The 26,752-nt window shown below is 37.1% G+C and overlaps 1 pseudogene; it reads left to right on the top strand.

The window, feature by feature from the left end:
* The first annotated feature begins 11,674 nt into the window (after positions 1-11,674).
* Positions 11,675-26,752, top strand: part of LOC121408247 — a 33,495-nt pseudogene continuing 18,417 nt past the window's right edge.

The following is a 26,752-nucleotide window of genomic DNA, read 5'->3' as shown; positions in this document are numbered from 1 at the left end:
GAGAGTCCATCGTTACTATCTAGATCTAGACCTACGAGTAATTTAGATACGCGAATGCTGTTGCACAGCTCTGAGTCTTGGACTAGATCTATACTTTCTTACAAATAGATCTAGACCTAGTGCATGAGATGAAATTATGTTAAAGTCAAATGAAATAAGATTCGGAAATAAAAAGATGCAGATGTTTCTTTTTATTGGGGGGGGGGGGCTGACATGTGAAAAAATTTAGAGAAACCTAAAATTCAGAAAGTGAGGGCCAGAAGTAACCAATATTACCTATGGCCGTTTTGTGCATTTTCTAAAATAAAATTGAAGGATGTCATGCAATTCTTTTTTTGATGAAGGTTTTCACATTTCAGCTCTTACCCAAATCCCTCCCCTATACATACGGCCATGAATTACATCACTCCTTATTATTGTACTCTCTTTTCTTTCACAAACAGGTTGAGTTTGAAGAACAAGGAAAACAGGTTGAGTTTGAAGGACAAGAAAAACAGTATAGAGGTCTACCTATATGGTTCAAGATGATGATCATAAGTGCATGCATCATTTCGCAGATTCTCATCCAGGTATAAAAGTTAAACTAACCCATTCAAAATTACAGATACATTACATGCATTGAATGTTAACCATGTTTACATTAAATAAAAATAACCTGAGTCACAAAGAGGTAGGATCTGTACTGAATATACACTTCTTAAATATACAGGCTCTCGAGTCTAAAGTAGAACCAATGTCAAAAGTTATGTACCTTGGGCAAATTTATAAAACAAGGTCATGTCCTTGATCTACTAGTAATTAAATTGCCTTTTTATTTCCTATTTGTTTATGAACAGAGCAATATTTATTTTTCATGAGTTACATTTTATAAAATTCATTTTATTGATTCTTTAGTGTGATATTCATATTTCATATTTGTAGATTTATGATTTTTTTTGTTTTACATTTTGTCTAATAGGATGATGCAGTTTGACAATTTCCATGGAGGTGATTGATGATGATAAATAATTGGTGAAGTAGGCCTAATAGAACAGTGACTGGACCACAAAGAGAAATACAAACTACAGCGTTATATGAGTGAGTTAGTTAGTGATTATTTTTGATAATGGAGGTTGTTCACATTTTCTTTGGCAACAAATAGACCTGCCTTTGAAAAACCCATTTCAATTTTGTTTTTAGATTATAGTGTCGTTTTTAATTACAGATCAAAATATTCTGTGCAACAAAACATATCAACTTTAATTCTGATTATTTATATAATTATGTTAATTCATGTATTGATATTTACAAGAAATCTCTGACATTTTTTCAAAGTATACATGTAGTTAGAATGGAGAGTGGTATGTAAACTGCGGAGAACATGTTTAAGTGATATGCTTTATAGAAGTACAAGTTTATAATTAGTAGAAGTAAGATTTCCTATGTTATGTGTTGAAGAAACATATATATGCATAGTCTCACTTTTCTTAAAACATTTATGTGTTATAAATCATGACAATTTAATTGATTTTCTTTCTCTATTTTTTCAATCTGCAGGACTGGTGTAACAGATGTTTTCATTCAAGAAATCCAACAAGTCAACATTGAAGACTTGGGAACCACGTGATGAAGATGGAAAAGGTTTTTTTTCCAAGTCCAATTTAAAAAAAAAAATATCACAACCCAAATTCATGACGTATGAAATTTCTTACTGATTTTTATCAAAACTGGTTGCAAAAAGAGAAGCTATAAACATACAAATAGGAGCGGCGAATTGAAGTTGAAAGGGGGGGGCACAGGGAAAATGCTGTTTTATGTGAAATTTTTTAAAAAGTTGCGAGCGAGCAAAATTTTGACATTTTAAAAACAAATACCCAATTTTTGTTATAGATTTTGACAAAATATTCAAAATGATATATTTCACCCTTTGCTTTCCTTTTTCTTTTTTTTTCTTAGTCGTGATTTTCATTTCTTGAGGGGGGGGGCAGAGCATTGGCGGCGGAAGGCAAAAAATTTAGGGGGTCCACCTGAATTTATCCACCTAAATCTTAAGAGACCACAAAAATTTCCAGCAAAAAAAAAGGTTGTCAACCACAATTTTAGGGGGGCCACAACAATATTAAGGGGGGGTCTACCTGAATTTAGGGGGACGCAGGAAAAAAAATTGATGAGCAAAAAAAAAAAATTCTCAACAAAAAATTTAGGGGGGACTGTCCCCCACCTCAAATTTAGGGGGGACAGGTCCCCCTATCCCCCCGCTTCCGCCGCCTATGGGCAAGAGTCCTTCAAGCCCCTCTCCCCTCCATCTGTACGAAACTGCTTATATACTCCACTCACATGAATTATTAAACTTAATGCACAAAGGATTTCCTTCAGAAGTATATTATAGAAATGAAAATATTGTTTTCTTGTTTCAAAGGGCACTTGTCATGGTGACCATAAAACAGATCCTTCTCAGGTGAAAGGGGCACAGAACAAGTTCTTTAGGAGCACTTTTCTTTGGTAAAAGGGGGCAGTGATTCAAGAAAGGGCACTTTCAAGAAGGCGAGGGGGCACTTTGTAACACGTGAAACGGGCCCTCAGATGGAAGGGCACAGAACACGTTGGGGGGGGCATTTTTGGGTAAAAAATTGCATATAAGGAAGAGCACTAATTGGTATTACCTAAAACAGGTTCTCATCAGGTGAAAGGGACACAGTATACACGTTCGTGAGGGGCATTTTCTTGCATAAAAAAAGCACTTTTCAGTGCTTCAAAAAGTAGGGGGAATTGTGCCCCCCCCCCCCCAGCATACAAAAACAAATTTCTTTCTTAAAGTATTAACATACGCTTAAGAAAAAGGTAAAGCTTAATCCTCTGATAATGTGATTTTTTTTCTGGATAATTAATAAAATTCACCACTAACCAGAGAATTCCTTCATGTCTTTCATTTGTGTTCATATAGTATTTGTACAGAGCTAAAATGAAAGGGATTTGGAATTGGCAAAATTCAAAATGAGATCGAGAGAGGGAAAGAGTGATGAGAAGTGGGTCGAAAAGAGATGAGAAAAAAATGGAGGGGCACATAATTATGAAGAGATAATTTAGAGGGAGTGGTGAGAGAGCTGATGTTGGAAGTAGGCACAAAAGGGGTGGAAGAGAAATAAGACGAGATTTTTGGAAACCAGGAGACAGATAACAAGTGGGAAAATAAGGAATTTTTTTTAGTCTCCCATATTGCAATATTCTTATGCGAAAATGAATTTTCATGATACCCTACCATTAGAAATTTAAAATTGGGTATAAAAGAAATCTACTTATCTTCATATTTTTTAAAGATATTATTTTCCAGAAAAATTATGTATGGACCTAACCCCTTTTGAAAAAAAGTGAATTTTCTTTTTTTAGTTCACCTTTTTTATGGGAATTTCAACTTCTATATGGTATCATCTTATAGAGCTACTAAAAATCAATTAAGACATAAAAATCAAATTTGATTAAAAATGGACCTAACCCCTTTTAAAAGTGAGCTCTTCATATGTAGGAGAAAGGCGGCACAAAACAACATGTTAAAATGATTAAATGAAAAAAAAACCAGTAAGAAATGCTGGAGAATAAAGGAGACAGGAAACATATTGAACATGATAAACTGGTGCCCGTTTCATCATGAGTTACAAGTATGGTAACTACGAATACCAATCATAATCAAGGTTCCCACGGTTATCACAATAATAGCGATGTTTAAATAGCTCAGTGTAATTCATTATGAAACGGACGCCAGAAGAAAGCAGGCACGGGGATCCATGAAGATTTTTTTTTCACTTCTCGAAAATTGTAACAAGAAATAGCTCTTTTAGTGGTAAAAGTTATTTTTTTCAGTATTCATACTCAACCAGTGATAATGAATACAATCATTGTAATAACCATGATATGCCCCCCCCCACCTTTTTACCTATCGCGACTTGATCTAATATTTTCACCTTCCCTTTTAGAATTAGCATAGGCCTATAAGACGCAATAAAAACATTGTTTTGTTTTTAAGTGATATCGCTTGTGATATCGATACTTTATAAAGCGCAACGTATCGTCTCAGATTTGCGCTTGCTTGATTCGCTGAATCCTTCGCGTCACGAGCGCGTAACAAAATGAATACATTAATGAATTTTCCAAGTTGACCTTTGTCATTGCGCTGATGTGCGTATTGTCTAATACACGTACAAAACCACAGTTGAAGAGGGAGCATCGTACGAAATTAATATTAATGAGGGCTTATTTTAGCTTCTAATGGATTAAACAAAATGGCGGTAGCTTCGGGGGCCTGGTTTAATGTCACCCGCAACGTTCGGCACGCGCATAATGGGACACTAACTTGGAACGACTTTTTGTGATAAATACGGTGAACATGTGGTTGGAAAATTGGTTATATCTCCAGAAAATGCACGTATCTGCAGCTATATTTGGTATCATTGTAAAGCATGAACTATAACAAAGACCGTCATGGTATTTATAGCGCAGCAATCGGCAGCAATTTGTAAAAGAAATGCTCATGAAAAAAAAAATTGCTAAAACCCCCCATTGTCAAATGGTTTCGTCCAAAATTACCTCTGAAGGGATCATCATTTTATCTTGAAAATTTTTGATCACTTAAAACAATCATTCATCAAAAAGTACCGTGAATTAGAAATAAATTAAGCTATCCGTTTTGTTGAAACAGTGAAATATCTAAAACGTGTCATTTTCACATGCGGTAGCCGTAAAGGGTCATTTTTCCGGTAATATTGAATAAAATGGGCAACTAATAATCAATTTCATGGAGAAATATTGTATGGAGACATCCTACAGGTTCTTATCTTTGCTTAGAACATGAAAAAAACAAAATTTGTTTCATGACCAAAAACCAGTTTTGGCGCACTTTTGCTCTCTCCTGGCCCACTGTGCGTCGTTCCTCTCAGATCGAAAACTGATTCTCATGGGGGGGGGGGGTGTTCTTTGCAAAGGACGTCTTTCGTGTTGCGGATTTATGATGCGCCGTAGGACATTGTTTTTTTTAATGCCTGGCAACATATTTTATTCATTTGTTGGTGAACAAAAACCGTTGCTTAATAATACCATATTTGCCGGCGTAAAGGCCGCACCCCCATTTTGCGAATCATCTTTGAAAAAAATTGCATGACAGAATTCCCGGCGAAGTCGGAAAAATCTTGGTTGGAATATTGTTCAACAATCGCCGCGGAATGGGAAATAATAAACACGCATGCTGTAATTCTTACTATTTCATCTTTTTCGCCAAGGCGACGCAAGGAAAATAATCCACCATCGACGTGAAGAAACGGCCGATCGAGGTAATCAAGCGCTGCGGATGAAAACAAGAGCTGCGGAGGTAAACAAGCGCTGCGGAGGTAAACAAGAGTGGCGGAGATAAACAAGCGCGGCGAATATATTTTATTTCTTTCAATTAACGTCTTCTTTTCGTACAAATAAAGTTGAAGGTCAAGTCCACCTCAGAAAATGTTGATTTGAATCAATAGAGAAAAATCAGACAAGCACAATGCTGAAGATTTCATCAAAATTGGATGTAAAATAAGAAAGTTGTGACATTTCAAAGTTTCGCTTATTTTTAACAAAACAGTTACATGTATATGAACGAGCCAGTTACATCCAAATGAGAGAGTTGATGTCACTCAGTCACCATTTCTTTTGTATTGTTTGAATTATACAATATTTCCATTTTTACGAATTTGACGATTAGGACTTCCTTGCCTGAAGCACAAAATGTTAAAATAATGGAATTCCACGTGTTCAGGGAGGAATGAAACTTCATTTCACATGACAATGACGAGAAAATCAAAATATTTCATATTTCAAACAATAAAAAAACAAAAGAAATAGTGAGTGAATAACATCATGGACTCTCTCATTTGGATGTAGCTGGCTCGTTCATATAACTTTTTTTGTGAAATGAAGCGAAACTTTGAAATGTCATAACTTTCTTATTTTACATCCGATTTTGATGAAATTTTCAGTGTTGAATTTTTTTTATTCAAATCAAGTTTTTGTTGGGGTGGACTTGTCCTTTAAATAAATACAAAAGCACGGGCAGTGTTTCAATGTTTTTTTTATTGAAGTCGGTGATGTCTCATGAGATAAATAATCTACAAGATGTACATCAGGCCATTGATTGAGTTTGCCGTGCCTGTTTGGGCATTTAGCATTACCTGCCAACAATCCGCTAGCATTGAGTGGGTTCAGGAGAGGGCTCTGCGTATCACTGCCTGGCCAAATGTCTTGACATACATTGAACTTCTACAAAGTATGAATGTGTCATCTCTTAAAGACAGACGGAGTGAACTTGTTGAAGGATTTGCACGCTCGTTGCTAAAATCGAAACATCACCACTTCTTGCCTGAAACCCGTAGGGTTAGAACTGGTCTTTCCCTAAGAAATGCACATCATCTTTAGATTCCTCGGACTAGAACAAAAAGATACCATGAAAAGTCGCTAATCCCCCACTTTGTGCAATTGTTGAACTCTGTAATATAATGTAATTTTATATGCAGCTTTATTTTTTTTAGCAACTGTAACACTTTTTGTACTCCCCTTTATTGTTTATCTTTAATCTTATTGATTTTATGTTAGGTTTGTCACCTTTTTATTCCAATGTTCTTTTTTACTTACCTGAGTTCCACCTACATGTAATACGACTATTCGATATGTAATTCTGCCCAACTTCAATATTTTTTTGGTTCGTTTATTTATTTATTTTTTTTACTATAAAGCATATAATGTACCAGTCACATTTCTTTGACTACCTATTTGCCTGTTTCGGCCGGAGAACATTGGATTCAGTGCACTGAATTTGCTGTTCTCTGGTTTAGGCAGGTAAACGGGTGGTCAATTGGGATTGTGACTGGCCGGGTGTACTATCTACAGTATATCACATGGTTAATTCCAGACTTCATACCAATCTATTGTAACGTCGTATTTATTTCGCTTTAGTTTTATGACTGTCATACAAGGCTCAAACTAATTTGAAATTGCAATTATTCACAACATTGATTTGGTTTATATTTTTATAGGACTTATATATCATTTAATTTGTTTTGCTATTTACAATTTTTTTATATACATGCCTATTTTTCTTGTTTTAAATATGATATTTTAAAAGTGTAAATGTTAATTTATATATGTTTTTAATACGCGCAACCTTGCTGATGTGATTTTGACGATGATAGTTTTACAATGTTATAATTTCAATCAATAATCTTTTTTTGAGATTGTCCAAATAATTTTTTCTGGCTTTATTTGTTATTTGTCAAGCATTAGAATTGTGATATATTGTAATCTTTTAATAATATACATGTACATTTTTACTTTGTAAATATGATGAGTCTTCGGACTTTTGTCATGTACCATTTTCACAATAAAACCAGAATTGAATTGAAAAAATAAAGAGAGAGAGGTAAAGACCAAGTGAAATAAAGACATTGGCGGCGGAACCCAAAGAATTAGAGGGGGTCTACCTTAGTGATGGACAAATGTAAGTAAAATAATTTGACAAGCAAAAAAAAGGTCATCAACCTAAATTTTAGGGGGGGGGACAAGAGACATTTTAGGGGGTCCACCAGAATTTAGGTGAGGGGGATGCAGGAAACAAAATTGACAAGCAATAAAAAAAGTTATCAACTAAAAATTTAGGGAGGATCGTCCCACCATCTCAATTTTTTGGGGGGACCTCCCCCCCCCCGCCGCCTATGAATAAAGATGAACCCCGGGGGGCACTTACATTGACGAGTGGATACCATGCGCGACCAAAAAAAAACACGTAAAAGGATGTCTTTTTCACGATAGGGCACGTTACGTACGTGATAAGAGTGTCAAAAACACAAAAAATAAGGAAAAAAGGGTATCTATTTCGCTAGGAAAATTACGTGTTTAGGGTCGAATTTGCGGGGAGATAAAACAAATTAAAATGCTTTGTAAAGGATGTCCTTTTTGCCCCAACACTTCGTGTTTAGAGTCTGATTTGCGCGAGGTGTAGGAGATGGGGTCGTATATACTAAACCAAATTAGGTAAAGCCGACGACCAAAGGACCTGTAACAATAAAACATTCCTGTATACTTAATTGTTTAAGGGTTCATTTCGGGGAATATTTGCCAAGAGTATCGTTTTCCAATACTTGTTAAGGGTAGGGTTTCACACGCCAATACTTGTTAAGGGGTGCATTTTCAGAATATGGAAATTACGTGTTTAGGGTGCTTTTCGAAACCCCATGGTCGCGCATGGTATCCACTCATGAATGGAAGTGCCCCCCCCCCCGGGAGATGAACACTGAATCTTTCTTGGAAGTTTGTGAAAAAGACCGTTATTAATTCACGCACAAAGCAATTTTAATTGACATACCTTGTCATGTTCCCTCGGTCTCTTTCAGCTGGAAAATATTGAAGGCGGCATGATTCTTTTTAATACTTACGCTATTTTTCCACCTGCAATAGAATATCAAATTTCATGCAAACTTCGTGTATCACCTTGTCATCTTTATCGTCGCACGCAAATCGTGCATCATCATTTACTATTGTCAACATAAACGTGCTCTATCATCATCATCCTCGTCGCCATCATAATAATCCATAATGCCTAACAAGTAAAAATCTAAATCACTCATCTCAATGTTGTAACTTTAATTATCATTTTATGGCAATTCATTGACACAATCGTACTTATATCATTATTGTCACCATTATCATCACATAATTCATCCAAAATATTTGTATTCACAACCAACCAGCCAATCATCACCACTACCGCCATTTCCCGCAGCAGACCACAGCACACATCGCAAGGTAGGTTTTTATTATTATTTATTGGCCGATGAGACTTGGAGATGCAAAACAAAAGAAAAGATCAAAAGGTAAATATTTTCATTTTATTTTCCATTACGATCGATGATGATGTAAAAAATAAATTCAAAAATCTAGAGCGAGGTGCTGTTAATCTTCCTGGCTCCTGCAAGGAAGATAAAAATGATAAGGTGTTAAATCAATGTTCCACATAATTTCATAAAAAGTAAAGACATTCATTACAATTAATTAGATAGGTTGTGTTGACAAAAGTCTACCAACATATTGCAAACGTACTACACATGCTATTGCCGGGGAATGCCGGCCCCAGACAGAGTCAGTGAGTTGCACGGTCTCTGAGCTCTGCTCATAGGCGGCGGAAGCGGGGGGGGGGGGGACGGGGGGGACGTGTCCCCCCCTAAATTTTAGGTGGGGGGGACAGTCCCCCCCTAAATTTTTTTTTGATAACCTTTTTTTTTTTTTTTTTTTTTTTTTTTTTGCTTGTCAATTTTTTTCCTGCGTCCCCCCCCCCTAAATTCACGCGGAGCCCCTTGACACGTGTTTTTTTTTTTTTTTTTGCTTGTCAAACATTTTTGGGGCGCTTGTCCTATTTCTTACATGTGTCCACCCCAAAATTTCAGGTGGACACCCCCTAAATTTATTGGCTTCCGCCGCCAATGGCTCTGCTACGCTATATGGAAACAAATTTAGACCTAAATAGAATTTAATTTGAAAAGTAAGTTATCACGTACCGGTACTGAAATGTTTTCTTAGTTAAGTCATGCTTTTTACTATTTCATCCTATAAACGCGCTGTTTTAACTACCATTACAATGGAAGCGTCACTGTAGTCCCAAACGTACGCATACGTGCTGTTTTGACCGCGTATTCAGCGTTCGCGCTTTAGGCCGCACCCCGACTTTGCTTCTTTTTCTCATCAAAAAATAGTGCTGCCTATACGCCGGCAAATACGGTAGTTCATGATTAAAATGCGCCTCATAAAATGGGCGATACCAAAGACAGTCCTTTCAAAGACCCTCTCGTGCATTCGCCCCCTGAATGGGTATTATTCCATAGTACTTTGCAAGGTTCCTTCGCGAGAGATGTACGCGGATGTCGTATCGTATACAGAACAGCGGCGGCACGTTGGTGCCGCGCCCGCAGAGCCGGAGATTTACTTTACGGAGTGCGTCATGGAGACAGTCGATGGTCAGTCAAAATCTAGCACTGGTGCGTCATATTTTTTCGTCCAGTCATCGTAAGAAAAGGTCCGTCACAGTCGAGACACACAGGTGCGTCATGGTACATGAAAATCCGACTCACATCTGACAAGTGACGCACCATTCCCGGGGGTCGGGGGGGGGGGGGGGGTCTTACAATTGATAGGTGTATTATTATGGCAGAAAATGCAAGAAATTCGAAGGCGATTAAAAAAGGCCCAACAATGAAGAGTAGCGGATCTTGGTTTTGGATGAGAGGGGAATTATACCAGTGCCAATATAAAGCCTCTTTCACAATTGACTGCTTATATACAACCGTTGCGAAACAACAGAGACCAAATGATCTCATACGACTGCAAGAGCGATTGTGAAAGCCTGTTAACACAAAGCATATGATTGATTGTACGCTTGATTTTTACGATTGATTGTACATTGCAGTCAATGCAATCAATCGTAGAAAAATGCTCTACGATCATTGCTAAGCTTTGTGTTTACGGGACCCAGGTGTTGGTTTTGCCCGGCGAAATTACGTTCGATGAATCACTTAATTTATAAGGAAAGAAAAATCTACAGTGAAAGAAGGTAAAATGCGTGTGTGATTTTCGTGTGTTACAAAGAAAAAAAGAAAAAAAAGAATATCAATAAACTGGGTCCCGTCTTACAAAGAGCTACGATTGATGCACTCAATCGTATCTCTATTGAAATATTGAAATCCATCAGTGTCATAATTTTTTCAAAAGGAAATTTGCAAAAAAATTAATGTCCTTTGGAAACAAAGGAGAACCCACCTATTGAAATCGGTCAATTTCTGAATATGCATCATAACTAGAACACATTTTCAACAAACATGCATTTTATATGTTGACTTTGATGGCTTTCCATAGTTGCGATCGGTGAGATCAATCGCAAGTTTTTGTAAGACGGGGCCCTGAACTGACGTTACCTTATGCCCTCCCTACCAATATATACCCTACCACCGCCAATATTAATGTTACCCTGCATGTGTAAACTGCCTATCGCTGTTTGACCTTGTGATCGAATCACAGAAGATGACAAGCTACCACTACTATCTTCTATAAAACTTTATCAAATCAGTCTATATAGTATAATGTGTGGTCTATATAGTATAATGTGTGGTAGCTTCGTTGAACAAGTAGAAAGTCGTGTTCTATTATAAAAGGATGGTTTTTAAATAAGTGATCATATCCGAAAAACCAAGCTTACAAACGCAAACAAAACATCCCAGCGTTGTCGTTTACTACATAAATGTATTTGAGTTGACGATCTCTCTGGTTCAGCTCTTTGATTGCCGGGATCTGATCAGCAAGCAAATTTAGGGGGTGTCCACCTGAAATTTTGGGATGGACACATGTAATAAATAGGACAAGCACCCAAATTTTTTTTGACAAGCAAAAAAAAAAAAAAAAAAAAAGGTCATCAACCTAAATTTTAGGGGGGGGACAACACACGTTTGAGGGGGGCCACGTGAATTAGGGGGGGGGGGGGCGCAGGAAAAAACATTGACAAGCAAAAAAAAGAGGTTTTCAAAATAAAATTTAGGGGGGGGGGACCGTCCCCCCCACCTAAAATCCCCCCCCCCCCGCTTCCGCCGCCTATGGAGAAGAGGTCTGACCATAGAGATAATCTCTATGGGTCTGACACGCATTTTGATTCCAATCAGTAATGCTGTTTGCTGTAGTTCTTAGACTTCGTTAACCCATCCATGAATAACCATACGGCATGACTTTTACATTCGTCATGAAATCTGAGACTGAGATCATCACCATGACAAATTATCTAGCACATGCATAGTATTTTACTCTTGGAAAGGAGTGGAGCGATTAATAACGGAGAACAACGAGCCTGCATGGAAAGATGGAAGACGAGATCGGTCTATAACTTCACCATATCAAGTTTGTGGTAAGTATTTTCACTGTCGGCTGAAACATGCAAAATTGAATTATTCAGAATAATATATTTTTTTTAATTCTGCAAGTTTACATATGCCTTTAGCATGTTTAGATAAAGAACATGGATCTAGGCCTATTCATACTGTAATCTAATTGTTGGTGATAGATTATTTTTTGATTACTAGGTAAGGCAATCCAAAGGGTTTTGACACTTGTGTCCTATACCTTTAATGGCTAACAAACCATAGACATCGATTTCATCTACTTCCTTTATTTTATTGCGTGATTTATAATAATTGTTTTCATCTCGAAATAGACCTTCAATGCAAAGGGTGTGATGTCTACTCCACGATGGTCATTCTTCTGTATCACTAAAACATAATCCTATTATATATACTGACTGCGTTTTTAAAGAAAGACGGAAAAATCTGCTTGAATAGATGCCCGGAATCCACTTTCCGTGTTGTTGCAATGTCAAGCTATTCTTTGCATTCCTATTAAAGGACAAGTCCACCCCAACAAAAAGTTGATTCGAATAAAAACAGAAAAATCCACCAAGCATAACATTGAAAATTTCATCAAAATCGGATGTAAAATAAGAAAGTTATGACATTTTAAAGTTTAGCTTAATTTCACAAAACAATATATTCACATCCTCGCCGGTATGCAAATGAGGAGACTGATGACATCACTCACTATTTATTTTGTATTTTATTATATGAAATATTCCAATTTTCTCCCTGTTGTCGTGTGAAACAACGATTAATTCCTCCCTTAACATGTGCAATTAGCATTGTTTAATACAATATGGTTCAATCAAGTTGGTCCTAATTGTCAAATCTGTAAAAATTTGAATATTGTATAATTAAAACAATAAAAACAAAAGAGTGATGGACATCATTGACTTTCTCATTTGCATGTCACTGAGTTGTGCATATCACTGTTTTGTAAAAAATAAGCGAAACTTTAAAATGTCATAACTTTCTTATTTTACATCTGATTTTGATGAAATTTTCAGCATAATGATTGTTTGATTTTTCTCTACTTTATTCAAATCAATATTTCTCTAGGGTGGACTTGACCTTTAAAGTTGTCGTATTGGCGTTGAGGCCATTTTTCTCTAATAACTGCATGACTGTTTTTTTATGGTGGCCCTGAAGGGACATCGCAAATCGCGAATATTCACGACGAAATTGGCAACGAAATTCACGAGGTCGCCAATTTCGTCGTCAATTTGAATATTCACGACAAAATTGGTGACGAAATTCACGACATCGTAAATTTCGTCGCGAATTATTCACGACGAAATTCACGACGTCGCCAATTTGAATATTGACGACGAAATTGGCGACGGAATTCACGACATCGTGAATTTCATCGTCAATTTCGTCGTGAATTTGTTTTGCTTGCCTTGGCGGCCTGCGGGTTGAAACCAATTCGTCTGCTGCTAATTCCTGCTAATTCGCCTAGCAACCATATGGTCCATTTGATCCAGTCATCACTTCGTCAATTGGTCTAATGCCAACTCGTTTGCTATCATTTGGTCTACCATCAGTTTGTCCACTATCCACATGTCTAACTGCCATTTTCTCTAATAACCAGTTGGTCCAATTGCCATTTAGATGATCTATATGCCATTTGGTCTAGTTGGACTAAGTGTTAATTGGGCGAAATGAAGAAATAATATTGATATTAGACCAACTAGTTAGACGAAATGGTCATGGACGAGCTGGTGATTAGACGAAGTGATGACTGGATCAAATGGACCATATGGTTGTTAGGCGAATTAGCAGGAATTAGCAGCAGACGAATTGGTTTCAACCCGCAGGCCGCCCAGGCAAGCAAAACAAATTCTCGACGAAATTGGCGACGAAATTCACGATGTCGTGAATTCGGTCGCCAATTTCGTTGAATATTCAAATTGACGACGAAATTGGCGACGTCGTGAATTTCGTCGCCAATTTCGTCCGGGGGGGGGGGCACTTCCATTCACGAGTGGATACCATGCGCGACCATGGGGTCTCGAAAAGCACCCTAAACACGTAATTTCCATATTCTGAAAATGCACCCCTTAACAAGTATTGGCGTGTGAAACCCCACCCTTAACAAGTATTGGAAACAAAACGATACTCTTGGCAAATATTCCCTGAAATGAACCCCTAAACAAGTACAGGATTTTTTTATTGTTACGGGTCCTTCGGTCGTCGGCTTTACCTTATTTGTTTTAGTACGACCCCACCTTCTACACCTCGCGCAAATCGGACTCTAAACACGAAGTGTTGGGGCAAAAAGGACATCCTTTATAAAACATTTTAATTTTGTTTTATCATCCCCGCAAATTCGACCCTAAACACGTAATCTTCCTAGCGAAATAAACACCCCTTTTTCATTATTTTTGTGTTTTGACACCTTTATCACGTTACGTACGTAACGTGCCCTATCGTGAAAAAGACATACTTTTTACTTGTTTTTTTGGTCGCGCATGGTATCCACTCGTCAATGTAAGTGGCCCCCGGGATTTCGTCGTGAATATTCGCGATTTGGTCTATTTGTGATGTCCCTTCAGGGCCACCATATTTTTTCCTCCTCGTCCCCTTTACCTCCACTAATTTTCAACTTCAAGATGTTTTGTTTTCGTTGTAACATTATTCGTTCTAACTTGAATGCGAGCTTCGGGTCTTAAGCCTGCATGGTCGCACACCCAAAGTGGGCTGCAAGGTAATTCCATATAGCTATGGTAATTCCATCCAACCTGCTCACCTACTTTTGATTATTGTCTTTACTTTTTTTCAGTTAGGGTTAGGTTAATTTATTTATGATCAGGTGTTCAGGGGAGTGTTTTCGCCCTTGCTGGAGCGCGGCAATTTGTGGAAATTTCATTTTTTGCCACACAACATTATAATTTTAACTTATTTTGGCCTTCCTGAGATAACAATTTTCATTATTACATTCCACTCTTCATGCATGCTTCAGGTTATATTGTGAACGGGGCTTTATTCGTCACCCGACTTGGATGAGGCCACCAGCGAATTCCAGGTCGGAGCGATTATTCATGTCGCCCCGTTCACATTCTAGTTCAGGGTCGTTGATGGTGCTTCTATGATCTGAGCACTAGTTTCTGAAGTTTACCTGCATGCATAAGCTCATGTTGCTAACAGCAAAATGTTTGCTTCGTAGCTTTGCAGATGGAATTTAACGCTTCCCACATCTTGGCCAACATGACAAAATAGCGTCTTTGTCATGTACCCTTTTTACACAGGCTAAAATTTCCCTAACCCCGTACTATAGGTGGGGCTAAATGGCAATTTAGCCCCACCTATAGTACGGGGTTAAGCTTAGCCCACTTTCTTTTTTACACAGCATTTTTGCAAAGTGGGATAACCCCACCTATAGTACGGGATTATTTGGCCCTGCAAAAAAGCAGGGTTATCCCACCAATTTGCTAAGAGCAATAGTACGGGGTTAAGATCGCATGTGTAAAACGAAAGTGGGCTAAGCTTAACCCCGTACTATAGGTGGGGTTAAATGGCAATTTGGCCCCACCTATAGTACGGGGTTAAGGAAATTTTAGCGTGTGTAAAAAGTGTACGAGTGAAGTACTTGTACTACGAATGATCGACAAAAACCACTAGTCTGGGGTTAGCGAGTTCCGTGTGTGAAAAGCAAGCATTCCTTATCGGGGTTAGCAATAACAATTTGGCATGTGTGAAAAGAAAAAAAAGGAAAAGGATAGTACGGGGTTAGCCATGTTAGCGATAGTCCGGGGTTAAGAAAATCCTGTGTAAAAAGGGCATGTGGATGGACTGTTTTATTGACAATTGAGGAGATTTTTTGGGCATACTTGACACATCTCAGGAGGCTCATACGTGTATATCTAATATGTTTTGTTTGTTCAATACTATTTTTTTGCTTTGTTTTTAACATATCGTTTTACACTTTGGGAATAGTTTTGGAAGATGCTCTTCAGAAGCTATTTTTAATTGAACTCCACGGAAACTGTATACTCGCCTCTCTGGGTTGAGATAAACTATACTTGAATAGATGCCCGGTATCCACTTTCCATACATTACCTGTTGCAATGCCAAGCTATTCTTTGCATACCTACTGAAGTTGTCGTATTAGCGTTTAAAGCCATTTTTCTAATAATAGCATTCAGTCATGATCTGACGAGTCGGAAGGAAAACAAAAATGAAGATTAAATTATATTCTTTAATCACAAACTTGCAATGTATATCTAGGACATAATCTATAATTCGAGTACGAAGCGCGAGCTGAAATTTCTGGAAATATTCACCTGAAAAGGGACAGAATGCAAAACTTTTATATCAACAGGATGTGGACCCCACTAAACAAAGTGTGCGAGCGCCACGTTCGAGCGTGTATTTGTTTCATAATGTAAAAGACATGAAACTGGCCGCAGCATTTTTAGATTCTGAACATGATTGTCCTAAATATCTCAGGGACATCCCAATGAATAGTATATTGCGAGCCATTTTTTGCGAGAGCACAGCGTGGGCCGGAGCAATTTGGTTTATTGAGTTGAGTTTGGAGGCAAAAAAACTTTTTTGCCTCCAAACGTTTTATCAAATTTGTATAATACCCTTATTCTTTCTTACTTAAATTATGGGATATTAGCTTGGGGCAGTTCCTCTAGAAATCAGTTGGATAGACTACTACTTACACAGAAAAGAATAATGAGAATCATTTGTCATAAACACAGATTAGCTCACTCAGATCAATTGTTCTTCTCCAATAAAGTTTTAAAAATACAGGATTTGTACTCTCTTCGCCTGGGCTGCTTTATGTTTCAGTTAAACCAAGGAGAGCTGCCAACTTCCTTAAGTTTACTGTTTTTAAAAAAAGAGATTTTGCACAGCTACCCCACCAGATTATCGTCATCTTTCCATCTTCCGAAGCTCAGAACTTTTTACAAACAGAAGACTATTGTTTATACTGGTCCCCATTTTTGGAATTCTCTAGATGAATCTTTAAAACTGACACCAAGCTTATTTTCGTTCAAACATAAGCTTAAGACTACACTGATAAATAACTATAATGTTACACTATGATTTTCCTGCAGGAGGCTGTTCATTGTCCCATGTTTGTGCTTGAGTTGTTCTGATGTACTTGTCCCGTTTAGTGTAGTCTTGTATCGTCCCGTCTAGTTTGTATCTTTTTATACCATTTTCATTAATTAATGATACTGTAATATTATTTTGGGGAACCTGAATTACAAGCTCCGCTTTCCAAGGTTTCCCCCACAATATACAGCTAGCATTTAAGTTAAAACTGAACTTTCTAAAATTCAATTATACATTATATCTGTGTACTGGACCTTTGTGAACTATTTCAATATTTCTAATTGTTAATTTATTCTATACTCACATTTCTGTTGTAAAATAATTATCTTTGCTGTTATTGTGGAAATAAACGAAATGAAATGAAATGAAATTGAGTTGAGTTGGTTTACTGACTTGAAAGCGCCTTATTTATTGTAAGCATGCGTACAAGATACACTAAAGGGGGACTGAAACCTTTGGAACAAGTGGGCTTGAGTGGAAATAGAAAAATCAAAGAATAAGATCAAAGAAAGTTGGAGAAACTCTGACAAATAATGAGAAGGTTATGACCGTTTCAATTTTGCGATCTCTAAGATCCTCCCTTTGGTAATGCTATATGTACAGTTGTGTGACCATGGTGACTATCACATGTGAACAACTTTCCCTTACACGGACTACAAGATAACCACAAAATGTCTCCTTTTGCTCTGTAAGACTTCTGTATTACGCCAAGTAGGAGTGTGTCGCGGGAGAGACAAAAAACGGGGGCCTTGAAGCGGGCTTATTGTAAAAAAGAAGGGTCCCCGGAACGGGCTTCGGAACTACAAATGTTTGTGAAAACGGGGGTCCTTGGAACGGGTCGCCTGCGTGTGATTGCGTATGCATCCATATGGAACGTGCATGCAGTTAACCCGGCGGCACGGGCGCCGGGTGCGCTAGCGCAGAGGCGCTCTGCGGCCGCTTTCACCAGAAATGTGGCTTACGTAGCAAATCAATGCGGACAGAACGGCGTAAGCTTTGGAGCGGATTTCTTTCTTCTTTTGTCTCGATAAGAAGAAAATGCTATGGTTTGGAGCGGCTTTCTTTGTTCTTTTGCTCAATAAGACATAAATGCTATGCCTTGGAACGGAAATAGGTGTGAAAATGGGGGTCCCCTCCGCGGCACATACCCACTATGCATTATATACTGAGTGATCCAAACTCGTCATCCATATTCTGTGAAAATCTGTATTACATGATCTACCGATAGTTGTGATAAGAGAGGCATTCTAGGTAAAATATATATATAAACAAAAGAATTGGGGAAATTTGTTCACATTGTGGCATCACACATCTTTGCCGCATTGCCAACGAGAGATCCTCATTACGATAAATGATCTAAACGTCAAATGCTTATAACTTTCGTATTGTTTATCAAATTTTCCTCAAATTTTTGTTGTTCTCTTTCTTTGATTTGTCTGTTTTCGCACAAGCCATCTTGTTCCGAAGGTTTCCTTTTCGTTCAAGTGTTATAACGGAGAGGGCAGGGGTGGCTGTTATTTCGATTTCATGCATTGGATGTATATATATATATATATAAAGAAATTATATAATAATAATAATAACGTTCCCGGGGGGGCCACTTCCATTCACGAGTAGATACCATGCGTGACCATGGGGTCTCGAAAAGCACCCTAAACACGTAATTTCCATATTCTGAAAATGCAACCCTTAACAAGTATTGGCGTGTGAAACCCTACCCTTAACAAGTACTGGAAACAAAATGATACTCTTGGCAAATATTCCCTGAAATGAACCCTAAACAAGTACAGGAATGTTTCATTGTTACGGGTCCTTTGGTTGTCGGCTGTACCTTATTTAATTTAGTACGACCCCACCTTCTACACCTCGCGCAAATAGGACTCTAAACACGTAGTGTTGGGGCAAAAAGGACATCCTTTATAAAACATTTTAATTTTGTTTTATCATCCCCGCAAATTCGACCCTAAACACGTAATTTTACTAGCGAAATAGATACCCTTTTTTCATTATTTTTGTGTTTTTGACACCCTTTTCACGTTACGTACGTAACGTACCCTATCGTGAAAAGGACATCCTTTTTACGTGTTTTTTTGGTCGCGCATGGTATCCACTCGTCAATGTAAGTGGCCCCCCCGGGATAACGTTTTATTTACCCAGGGTAGCCACTTCAGTTAGGAAACTGCTCTACCAGCGGGCCCTGAATATATGTTATTATTACCCTTCTCCAATCTAAATGCTGAGCGCCTAGCAAGAAGGCAGAAGGTCCTTATTTTATAAGTCTTTGGTATGACTCGGGCGAGGATCGAACCCACGACCTCCCGTTCATGAGGCGGACGCTCTACCACTGAGCCACCATATTATCATCATATTTATTTATTTTTTATCATTTATTTATTTATTATCATTATTATGTGTGTGGGTGTGAGGAAGGGTGGGTGTGTGTGTGTATGTGTCACTCAATCTCATACATTCTTTGGTTCCAGCTTGGAAATCAGTCATGCATGTGCAGCTCCTTGCTGTGTTTATATGGGGATGAATAGTATTTGAAATCGTAAACAATTTATCAAAATACTCGTCACAAAAATGATGTTCATGTATTTTTTTTCAAACGATATCAAATGGAACAAACAATTTCTGATAACCTGCCATAACTAACTGGCTTCCCATTTTTAATAATCTATCGTCGGCGCATGTGTATAAAGAAAACAAAATATATTAAGATATCAATTCTGTTACTTGGCCGCGATGGGCCTGGTGAGATTCAAGTAGTATGTTCGGAATGTTATTAAAGGGGAAGTACAACCGAAATGAAACTCATAGAGCAAAAAGAAGAATCAGACAAGTTGATTGGTGAAAGTTCGAACAATATCGGACAAAATGGCAATTGAAAGTTTTGATTGTTAAACTCATGCAGACTTCAAATTGGCCGCATATGTGATGTCATAGTGATGTAAGGCAAGGACTACTCTTCAATATACTCCAATACATAAAATGGCTAAATGTTATATTATTTTTCTTTTATGAGGACAAGAAACATAATATACTGCCTGTCTTATATTTAGATTACTGCCCCAGGTGAATGGGTACTTAAGAGAAAACCACAATACCTTGACAATTAAGTACATGGCCTACGGGAAAATTGTCCTTACTCCATTTTAATTTAGTTACCCAGCTGCCAATTTGACATCTACGTTGTCTTAGGATCTCAATTTTAAAGCAGCCATAACTCTTGTTGTTTGTCCGATTTTTTCAAACTTTAACCATTCTTTTTTATTTATTTTTTCTCCTTCCCAACGCAACATTTCATGACCAAGTATGTATGTATTTTAGTATGTGTGTGCAGTGTGCTCATTGTTTAGAATAACTACCCACACTTGTCACGTCCAAATCAGTCCTTAAAATGTCCCTTTTTCTAATCTGATTTCAGCTCGCGCTTTGCGCTCACATCATTCGGTTAGTGAAATACGTATGGTCTTAGTGAATTCCTACAAACAAGCCTTATAATGCCCCTCTTCAAGTCTGAATTTCCTAAATATTCAGCAGACGCTTCGCGCTCGCAATATTTGATGAGTGAGATGTGTATGATAATCATGATTACAATGACTAAAGTGCTTCGTGTGTGTAGATCTAATTCTAACAAAATCAGCAGGCGCTTGGCACTCGCATTAGATGACTATGGTGAAATATGCATACTCTCAATAGATTCCTTAAAACAATAGTTCGTAAAATATCCCTGTTTGGGGTCAATATGTACAAAAATTTCAGCTCGCGCTTCACGCTCGCATTGTTCGTTTAGCGAGACAGGTACGTATCATGATTACAAAAATTTGCGTATAATGTCCATTCTAAGGTCTGAATGTCAAAAATATGTATGTCATTGTCCTTAAAATGCCTTAGGTCAGTATACCTAGCAACTAAGCGCGCTCACTAAGTGACTCATTTTTTTTTGCTAGTGCCTCCCCCCCATGCCGTGACCCGAGGTACGCCACTGCCCTCGGCTGTGACTCGGGAGTGATAGAACTGTTTCAAATATACCTTTTATTTGTATTTTATTCCTACTAATACCCACGGTGACGTGTATTAAATCCACAAAGAAGAAATATATTCATGACCGCTCATCTCCGATCTGACTTTTGAAACAGTCTTCTGTATGGTCTACCTGATACACAGATTAACAAACTGCAGAGAATACAAAATTCAGCAGCTAGGCTTATTGCTAAACGTCGTTCACGTGAGTCTGTCACTCCACTGCTAAGGGAGCTTCATACGCTAAGGGTTCGTGAACGAATTGATTTTAAGATCCTCTTGCTTTACTTTCCAATGTTTGATAAAATCAGCTCCAGTCTATCTTCAACAGTTAATATCAGAATACTCACCCTCCCGCAACTTGCTCTCATGCCAAAAAATCACTCTTAGAAGTTCCTGCCATCAACACCCAGTCTTATAGTTCCCGATCTTTTTGTTCAGCATCCCCTCAACTTTGGAACAACCTACCTCAGAGCATAAAACAAGCAGACTCAACTGACAAATTGAAATCTATGTTAAAAACTCACCTTTTCGTTAAATAGATCGTCCTTAGCATATGCAGCTTCAACTGTTTACTTTCAATTGTCAACATGTATAATTTAATTTTAGCTGACATTTCTTGTCTTCCTATATATTTATTTTCCTTAAGCGCTTAGAGACATTCTTTGTGATTAGCGCTATATAAATGATGTTAATTGTTATTATTATTATTGCGCTCGCAACACATGCTCTCCGTCATCTTATCTAATTAGCAAGATAGCAACAGGGATTCTATATACCATAGTTAATCCATTGAAAACGGCCTTCAAATCACAATGGACATCTTTGAGAAGTCTTTGGAAAATTGGTGAACCAGGACAGCAGATTGTCCTATGTCGTTTGTCCGCAGTCAAGGACGACATTGCATGTTGGATTCACCGATTCTTTTAATGAAAGAAATTGTTTTGTCATGACGGGTTTTTGACAATATATTATCTGAGTTCCGAAAAAACGTCGCGTAGTTGTTGCAAAAATTCACTTATGACATGTATGACGTAAACTCACAAAGTCTTGTTTTTTCTATATGACATAATCGACAGCCACATATATCAAGCTTTATTAATAAAACAAATAATGCATATCCAGGCCCTTGTGCAACAACCACGTCCCCCTATATTTGTAATCATCCTTGCCCTTTTTCATATCTTTAAAACCACTAAAAGATTTAGATCTGTCATTACAAACCGGTGACTTTTGATTTCTATGATGAATTGTACATTTTATACGCATGATATTTAAAGATAAACATGTTAATGCTGCAGTATTTTTTTTGTTAAATCGGTGTTGCTCCGTTCAGCCATATCCCACACAGTCGAAGAGATTCTCACGCTATTATGTTAAATTTGTTTATGAAACGCGTATGTGCATTGATTCGTACATGCCTAATTATTATCTTCATGTTTACACTATTTAACAAATAAATTTACATGAATGAAATGGAATGTATATTATTCGGATCGTTTTATGATCTTAACCGCCTTGGAAACGCTTGTTCCTCTCCGTTGCATGGTCTCTAATCATGCTAATGTAGACAATAAGCTTGATATTAGCTGTATGTGCACCCTCAGAAAAAAGTGATGCGAATTGAATGGAAGCCTTAATAATTATCTCCCATATTTGAAAACCCTCCAGAAAAAGGTTTCCAAAAGGTTCCACATTGCCTGTTTTGAACTATTTAGGGATTTTTTTTCTGGCAGTCTGGGATTGCAATGGATTTGAAATCTGGTATGTGACGTTCTTGTCTGGAAAAGTTATAGCTCCATTGTAACTAATAGAATTATCATAATACTTTCTCTGAATTAATCTCCGATTTATTTAAATTCTTTACGTGCAACTAACAAATAGGCATCACACGGGGAGTGGGGGCAGGGGGTGTTCAAATTAGCTCTTGCATAATTCAGCCTCGCAAAATTCACTTACTGATGCAAGTAGGCTCTTCATTATTTTCTTCCATGTCAACTTTTTCAACTGCCCTTTTCAAGTTAGTGTAAGCCTATATAAAATTTCATCTGCTCGAGCACTCATTATCTATATAGAATCTTCAGTGTTTAAATATGAAAATAAACGAATTCAGATCAAGTTATTTGAACAGTGAGATACATATCCCCTTCATGAATTCCTACATAATGACCATTTTCAGGTCAGTATAATAAAGAAATAAATAGCCAGCGCTTCGCGCAGCATCTTTTAATTCTCGAGACCACGAATATAGTACAATGACCAAAGCGCTCCTCTTTTACGTCAATACAGAAACAAAACAAACCCGCGCTTCGCGTTTGCATTTGGCATGTTAGGCCTGTATCCTTTGGGCGATACACTTCCTATTCGTGGTTTTCAGACAATTTGGAATTTCGTCATTTTTGTCTCGCCTGCATAGCGAGACTATAGGCGCCGCTTTTTCGACGGCGATGGCGGTGTCGTCAACACTGAAATCTTAACCAATGTTAACATTTTGAAATGTCATCATAACTTAAAAAGTATATTGGCATAGTTCATGAAGCTTGGATATAAGACTAATCAAATACTACTCAACTTCTTTCCTTAGTTTCAGGTCATATGACCAAGGTCAAAAGTAATTCTTAGTGTCAATGAACTTCAACCATGTTGGGGGACTCAATATCGAAATCTTAACCAAGGTTAAGTTTTTCAAATGTCATCATAACTTAAAAAGTATATGGATCTAGTTCATAAAACGTAGACATAAGGGTAGAAGTGTCTCACTAAAGATTTTGCCTGAATTTCAGGTCACATGATTAAGGTCAAAGGTCACATACTGTCAACGAACTTTGGCTATGTTGGGGTTATTTTGAAGAATTGTCACCATAACTTAAAATGTTTGTGGATCTAGTTCATGAAATTTGGACATACGTGCAACCATGTATCCTGAATATCATGTGCGAGTTTCAGGTCACATGACCAAGGTCAACGGTCATTTAGAGTAAAAGACTTTGGTAATGCTGGGGGCATTTGTGGAATTGTCATATATGTAACTTTAAAAGCTTATGGATCTAGTTCATGAAACCTGGACATAAGAGCAGCCAATAAATTGACATTCAATGAATTCGATCGAGTCATTCTTTTAATTTTCAGAAATACATTAATATTCTTTCGATTATTGAACAGAATATTTACAAAAAATTGCAAACTTTAATTTAGGTAAACAATATTACAGCAAAACATATAAATAAGAGATTGGAATATTTCAGTACGTAAGGGGAGGGGGGTGGGGTCGGGAAATAAATAATTTCATCCAAAATTTCCCTGAATGGCTGCTAAAAGCTGTTTTCTGTTGAATTCTGAGTAGGTGGTATAGCGGGATGGAAAATAGCTTAAGACTGAATTTTAGATCTATTCTTACAATAAGGTATACAATAATCCGAGCGCGAATGTTTTTAATATATCATAATTTTGACCTGATAGTCGATCATGAGCAGTTTTTGTAATCATGAACAAGATACGCACTAAACTAATCAATAAATTCAACCCCGAAGCGCAAGCTGATTTTTTTTATTAGTTAAAAAGACATGTTATGGACTTTGTCGTGAATAATGAAAAGGAAACCGATCTTACCATTCAAATAATGTGAACGCAAAGTGCACGCTGATTTTTAAAACTACACATTCCACAATACAACCATCCATGCAGTTTGAGATTTAGAATATGACTTTGATTTGGTTTGGTCTTATTTACCGAATAAAAGTTGCTCTTCTTGACTATGAAATACTACTTTGAAACACAATTTCTAATTTCTCATGATACTAGTAGAGATTAAAAATGCATGGCTGCAATTTATAGGTATAACTGCATTAAGTACAATGTGAATGGCGGAAATGCCTGTGTATCAATGAAGTAAAGTTCAACTTTTACTAAAACATGTAAAATTCGTGGTTTCAGACATTATTTCAATAACATTTCACAATTAAAAGCATTTCATTGGGAAAGAAAATCAAATTTGAGGAAAACTTATTGCCTCTCTCACATTGTACATAATACTTTCAGGGCCCATGGCGCCAATTTTCAACTTTAACTTAGAATCCATTTATTTCTACATATCATACTCTCCTAAAAATGTATGAACAAGATGCAGTATTTTGAATTTCAAGATATATATTTTGTTAGAAATCATGATTTCAGGCAGTATTTAACCCACACATTAAAACTACAAGCACTTCATGGTGCTCATTTTGACCCCCCCCCCCCCGTCGCATACTGTTGACCATTGTAGGGCTATTAGACGGTGGACATTTTGAATTTCAAACTGCAGTATTTTTCACCAACAGAGTAGAAGAAATGATAATCATAATTTATTACAGACCATTTGAGGACCCCTCGGTAGACCAGCAGCACCATGATTGATGCTGCTGAGTAGGGCCATCCTCCCGTTTTTTCCCCATTTATCAATTCAGATGTATCATTTTATATGTACTGTTATTTGTTTTTTAACGGAAATAAATTCAATTCAATTAAATTCATTTAGGAACGCTTACGTTACAACTATATTCGTTTTATAACCAAGTAAAGCAAAATTATGTAATAATTATTGTCCCCATTTACATTGTATACTTTCAGAGACTTTGGTGGTCATTTTGCATTTGAAATAAATATCAATCACCTACATTGCAGAAGATAGGCTTTATTTTGTTAGAAGTCATATTTTCCTCAACTTGCTCAAGTCTTACAATTACATGCAGTATACCGTGATCTCTATACTGTTACAAAAAAACACATGATTTTACAGAAAAAAGAAAGAAGATTTGCAAAAAGCAATAACAGAATCATTCTGTAAATTCATAAAACTGCAATTTAACAGAACAGGTCTGTTTAAAAGGGGGAAAGGGTGTTTTATTAAAGACAATTTGGAAGGTTCCCTACACCAAATACCAACTTGTTGTAAGATTACGCATTCTGGTAAGATTACAGGTGTTCTCGAGACTCTGCTGCAGGAAGTTCTTTTAAGGATGAATTTTCTCACAGTGTATCTTGTAAAAATTAGTTTCCATATTCGCATTGCAGGCCTATGGCTGCCAATTTGAACGTCAAAATACATCACAAGACCTAATTACGTAATAGATGACAGATACATTTGGCTAGTAATCACTTTTTCAGACAATATTGTACTTATATAAATAACAATTACGTGCATTTTTATGGTGTTAACTCTTGTGAAAATTAATTTCCCCCATCGCATTGTACATAATAGTGTATTGGGCCATTGGTGGACATTTTGAATTTCAAAATACACGTAGGCCTAATCACCTCCCTGAAAAAAAGAAGTTTTAACATGTTTTGTTAGAAATCCTGTTTTCAGACAGTATTTTACTCATATATCACAATTATATATACATTTTATAGACAAGCAAAGCCAAATTTTGTCAAAAATATTTGACCCAATTCATACGTCGTTGGGGGCATATGGCAGCAATTTAGAATCTAAAAATACGGCATTTGTCACATATGTTACGTTGGCAAAAATGTTTTCAGACAGTACTTCACACAGAAATCGGATGAAATTTATTACATTAGCAACCATGATTTCATGACAGTTCTTCACTCATAAATCACAAATAAATACATTTCAGTGCGCATTCTTGTGGAAATTATTTTTCCTCATTCACACATGTATTATACGAGGGCCTATGAAGGAAATCCAGAAAATATATACTTAAAAAATGTTTTCTTTC

The sequence above is a fragment of the Lytechinus variegatus genome, chromosome 2, assembly GCF_018143015.1.
Source record: "Lytechinus variegatus isolate NC3 chromosome 2, Lvar_3.0, whole genome shotgun sequence".
Lineage (NCBI taxonomy): Eukaryota > Metazoa > Echinodermata > Echinoidea > Temnopleuroida > Toxopneustidae > Lytechinus > Lytechinus variegatus.
Note: the sequence above shows the minus strand (reverse complement) of the source record. Positions and strands in the feature narration are given on the sequence as shown.